Genomic DNA, 6,104 nt, shown 5'->3' with positions numbered 1-6,104 from the left:
GGTAGAATTGGGGAGTTTCCACTGTTCAGGCACATCAGGGGCTCTCCAAACGCGACATGGCGTCCAATCTCAATTCCAGCCAATTCTGCGTTGAAAAAGTAAAACAGTGCTCCTTCCCTTCCGAGCTCTCCCGTGCGTCCAAAAAGGGGTTTACCCCAACATATGGGGTATCAGCGTACTAGGGACAAATTGAACAACAACTTCTGGGGTCCAAGTTCTCTTGTTATCCTTGGGAAAATAAAAATTTGGGGGGCTAAAAATCATTTTTGTGGGAAAAAAAATATGTTTTATTTTCACGGCTCTGCGTTGTAAACTGTAGTGAAACACTTGGGGGTTCAAAGTTCTCACAACACATCTAGATAAGTTCCTTGGGAGGTCTAGTTTCCAATATGGGGTCACTTGTGGGGGGTTTGTACTGTTTGGGTACATCAGGGGCTCTGCAAATGCAACGTGACGCCTGCAGACCAATCCATTTAAGTCTGCATTCCAAATGGCGCTCCTTCCCTTCCGAGCTCTGTCATGCGCCCAAACAGTGGTTCCCCCCCACATAGGGGGTATCAGCGTACTCAGGACAAATTGGACAACAACTTTTAGGGTCCAATTTATCCTGATACCCTTGTGAAAATACAAAACTGGGGGCTAAATTTCATTTTTGTTAAAAAAAAAATATATATATTTTCACGGCTCTGCGTTATAAACTGTAGTGAAACACTTGGGGGTTCAAAGTTCTCACAACACATCTAGATAAGTTCCTTGGGGGGTCTAGTTTCCAATATGGGGTCACTTGTGGGGGGTTTGAACTGTTTGGGTACATCAGGGGCTCTGCAAATGCAACGTGACGCCTGCAGACCAATCCATTTAAGTCTGCATTCCAAATGGCGCTCCTTCCCTTCCGAGCTCTGTCATGCGCCCAAACAGTGGTTCCCCCCCACATAGGGGGTATCAGCGTACTCAGGACAAGTTGGACAACAACTTTTAGGGTCCAATTTATCCTGATACCCTTGTGAAAATACAAAACTGGGGGCTAAATTTCATTTTTGTTAAAAAAAATATATATATATTTTCACGGCTCTGCGTTATAAACTGTAGTGAAACACTTGGGGGTTCAAAGTTCTCACAACACATCTAGATAAGTTCCTTGGGGGGTCTAGTTTCCAATATGGGGTCACTTGTGGGGGGTTTGAACTGTTTGGGTACATCAGGGGCTCTGCAAATGCAACGTGACGCCTGCAGACCAATCCATTTAAGTCTGCATTCCAAATGGCGCTCCTTCCCTTCCGAGCTCTGTCATGCGCCCAAACAGTGGTTCCCCCCCACATAGGGGGTATCAGCGTACTCAGGACAAGTTGGACAACAACTTTTAGGGTCCAATTTATCCTGATACCCTTGTGAAAATACAAAACTGGGGGCTAAATTTCATTTTTGTGAAAAAAAAAAAATATATATATTTTCACGGCTCTGCGTTATAAACTGTAGTGAAACACTTGGGGGTTCAAAGTTCTCACAACACATCTAGATAAGTTCCTTGGGGGGTCTAGTTTCCAATATGGGGTCACTTGTGGGGGGTTTGTACTGTTTGGGTACATCAGGGGCTCTGCAAATGCAACGTGACGCCTGCAGACCAATCCATTTAAGTCTGCATTCCAAATGGCGCTCCTTCCCTTCCGAGCTCTGTCATGCGCCCAAACAGTGGTTCCCCCCCACATAGGGGGTATCAGCGTACTCAGGACAAATTGGACAACAACTTTTAGGGTCCAATTTATCCTGATACCCTTGTGAAAATACAAAACTGGGGGCTAAATTTCATTTTTGTGAAAAAAAAAATAATTATTATTTTCACGGCTCTGCGTTATAAACTGTAGTGAAACACTTGGGGGTTCAAAGTTCTCACAACACATCTAGATAAGTTCCTTGGGGGGTCTAGTTTCCAATATGGGGTCACTTGTGGGGGGTTTGTACTGTTTGGGTACATCAGGGGCTCTGCAAATGCAACGTGACGCCTGCAGACCAATCCATTTAAGTCTGCATTCCAAATGGCGCTCCTTCCCTTCCGAGCTCTGTCATGCGCCCAAACAGTGGTCCCCCCCCACAAATGGGGTATCAGCGTACTCCAGACAAATTGGACAACAACTTTTGGGGTCCAATTTATCCTGATACCCTTGTGAAAATACAAAACTGGGGGCTAAAAAATCATTTTTGTGAAAAAAAAAAATAATTTTTATTTTCACGGCTCTGCGTTATAAACTGTAGTGAAACACTTGGGGGTTCAAAGCTCTCAAAACACATCTAGATAAGTTCCTTAGGGGGTCTACTTTCCAAAATGGTGTCACTTGTGGGGGGGTTTAATGTTTAGGCACATCAGGGGCTCTCCAAACGCAACATGGCATCCCATCTTAATTCCAGTCAATTTTGCATTGAAAAGTAAAATAGCGCTTCTTCCCTTCTGAGCTCTGCTATGCGCCCAAACAATGGTTTACACCCACATATGGGGTATCGTCGTACTCAGGACAAATTGCACAACAACTTTTGTGGTCTAATTTCTTCTCTTACCCTTGGGGAAATAAAAAAATGGGGGTGAAAAGATCATTTTTGTGAAAAAATATGATTTTTTATTTTTACGGCTCTGCATTATAAACTTCTGTGAAGCACTTGTTGGGTCAAAGTGCTCAACACACATCTAGATAAGTTCCTTAAGGGGTCTACTTTCCAAAATGGTGTCACTCGTGGGAGGTTTCAATGTTTAGGCACATTAGGGGCTCTCCAAACGCAACATGGCGTCCCATCTCAATTCCAGTCAATTTTGCATTGAAAAGTCAAATGGCGCTCCTTCCCTTCTGAGCTCTGCCCTGCGCCCAAACAATGTTTTACACCCACATATGGGGTATCAGTGTACTCAGGACAAATTGCACAACAATTTTTGGGGTCCAATTTCTTCTCTTACCCTTGGGAAAATAAAAAATTGGGGGTGAAAAGATCATTTTTGTGAAAAAATATGATTTTTTATTTTTACGGCTCTGCATTATAAACTTCTGTAAAGCACTTGTTGGGTCAAAGTGCTCACCACACATCTAGATAAGTTCCTTAGGGGGTCTACTTTCCAAAATGGTGTCACTTGTTAGGGGTTTCAATGTTTAGGCACATCAAGGGCTCTCTAAATGCAACATGGCGTCCCATCTCAATTCCAGTCAATTTTGCATTGAAAAGTCAAATGGCGCTCCTTTGCTTCCAAGCTCTGCCATGCGCCCAAACTGTGGTTTACCCCCACATATGGGGTATCAGCGTACTCAGGACAAATTGTACAAAAACTTTTGGGGTCTATTTTCTCCTGTTACCCTTGGTAAAATAAAACAAATTGGAGCTGAAATAAATTTTGTGTGAAAAAAAGTTAAATGTTCATTTTTATTTAAACATTCCAAAAATTCCTGTGAAACACCTGAAGGGTTAATAAACTTCTTGAAAGTGGTTTTGAGTACCTTGAGGGGTGCAGTTTTTAGAATGGTGTCACACTTGGGTATTTTCTATCATATAGACCCGTCAAAATGACTTCAAATGAGATGTGGTCCCTAAAAAAAAATCCCTTACCCTAACCCCAACCCTAGCTATTTCTATTTACAGTGGGTTTTCTTGTTGATTTTGATGATTGGCAGCTGTCACACACTTCTCAGCATGCGTTTCAAAAACGCAAACGCAGGAAAAAACGCATGTAAATGTGGCAAAACGCCGCGGTTTTTTTACCGCATGCGAAAACGCATGTGTCTAAAAAACGCAGCATTTGCACGCGTTTACATGCGTTTTTTTCACCACCTGCGTTTGCATTTTAAACGCTGCTTTTTTAAACGCAAATGTGAAACTAGGCTAAGAGGGACCTCCGGAACTTCAGGGTCCGGTTTATCCGGGTGTGCAAAATGAAACATGAAAGACCCAAACCAGTCTGGCCGCATGGACGACGGAAGCTGGTATCCACATCCTCTCCTTAGGACCGTACCCCTTCCAATGTACCATATATTGAACAAGACGAGAGTCTAAGACCTTTACTATCTGGAACTCCAGATTAACATCGATAATGACAGGAGAAGGTGGTAGAGTCGATTGTACTGCAGAGTCCACGTACTTCTTGAGAAGTGAACGGTGAAAAACATTATGGATTCTAAAAGTAGGTGGCAGATCAAGGCGGAATGCCACCGAATTTATGACGGCTAAGTTCTTATAAGGATCAAAAAACCTGGAATCCAGTTTCCAAGTTGGAACCTTCAGCTTAATGTTCTTTGAGGACAGCCATACCAAGTCACCAACACACAGGTCCGGACCCACCAAACGTCTCCGATCAGCCACACTCTTATACTTGGAACCCATCTTTCACAAATTATTAGTCACCCCCTGCAATATCGTAGAAATGGAGGATGAAAACCGTTCTTCCTCCGGTAATCCAGAAGGACGATTACCATTGAACGAACTAAACTGCGGATGGAACCCATATGCCGTGAAAACCGGGTCTTACCGGTTGATTCCTGACAACTAATATTTACCGCGAATTCAGACAACAGTAAGTAGGTAATCCAGTCCTCCTGTTTCTCAGACACAAAACATCTGATATAAAGTATGTCTCCAAATTCTGATTAACCCGTTCAGTCTGCCCATTAGACTGAGGGTGAAAAGCAGAAGGAAAAGACAAATAGATCCCCAGACGGGTGCATAATGCCCTCCAGAATTTGGAGATAAACTGCTCCCCCCGATCCGAGACAATATCGGTAGGAATCCCATGCAGTCTGATTATTTCCTTGATGAAAATTTGCGCCAGAGATTTTGAATTAGGCAAAGCTGGTAACGCAATAAAATGAGACATTTTACTGAACCTGTTCACCACCACCAGGATTAGAGTGTTCCCTGCAGACGCAGAAAATCGACCACAAATGAGCCCCTGACATACGAGTATGCGATGTCTTAGAATGCGCACAGATATTGCAGAGCTGCCACATACTCCCGAACATCCTTATGTTATGAGCACCTGGCCACCAAAAGTGCTGAGTAAGTAAATCCGCAGTGGCCTTATACCCAGGATGTCCAGCCAACACCATATCATAATGTTCACGGAGGACTCTAAGACGAGATTGACTGGAACAAACAATTTACCAAGAGGACAGGTAGCAGGGGCGTCCCCCTGAGTGTCAGCAACCTCTCTTTCAAAATTGGAGACACCATCACTACCCCTTTTTGTAGAGTAGATGTCATAACACACGACAGGGTTTTTCTCCAGGGTTGCCTCCACTTAATAAGATCACTGTTCGAAACACATACCCGCTTCCTCTGATTCCTGATTTGTGTAACCAACTGTCTGTGCCCAAATGGTTTTCTAAACTGGGCCTATAATTTGATATAGGTACGAGAGGGGGACGAGTGGAAGATGGCGCTTCTCACATCTGAGGGTTTGTTCGAAAATCTTGTTATGCCCTTTGATTTAACCAATGCCCCAACAGTCTTTCAGAATTTTATCAATTTTGTGTTCTCTGACTTTATTGAACATTTTGTGGAAATATATGTTGATGATATCCTCATTTATTCATCTGATAAACAAACTCATCTTGATCATCTGTGTTTGGTTCTCCAGAGGCTCAGGGAAAATCAACTCTTCCCTAAATTGGAAAAATGCTTGTTTTTTGTTCAGGAACTGCCATTTTTGGGGTTCATTGTTTCAGAAGAGGGGTTTCGCATTGATCCCAAGAAGGTTCAGGCCATCATTGATTGGGTTCTGCCCCGAGATTTGAAGGGTTTGCAGCGCTTCTTGGGATTCACTAATTACTATCGAAGGTTTATCAAAGGGTTTTCACAGGTGGTCAAACCCCTCACTGATCTGACACGTAAAGGGGCGGATGTTATAAATTGGTCTAATGCAGCTGTAGCGTAATTTCTGTCATAAAAAAAGAGTTTCATGTCTGCTCTGTTTCTGGTCCAACCGGATTTCATCCAAACCTTTTATTGTTGAAGCAGATGCTTCAGAGGTGGGGGTGGGGGCAGTGTTGTCACAAGGGTCCACCACTTTGACTGATTTGAGACCATGTGCCTTCTTTTCCAAGAAGTTCTTTCCAGCTGAGAAAAACTATGATGTG

This window comes from Ranitomeya variabilis, chromosome 4, assembly GCF_051348905.1.
Source record: "Ranitomeya variabilis isolate aRanVar5 chromosome 4, aRanVar5.hap1, whole genome shotgun sequence".
NCBI classification, from domain to species: Eukaryota; Metazoa; Chordata; class Amphibia; order Anura; family Dendrobatidae; genus Ranitomeya; species Ranitomeya variabilis.
Note: the sequence above shows the minus strand (reverse complement) of the source record.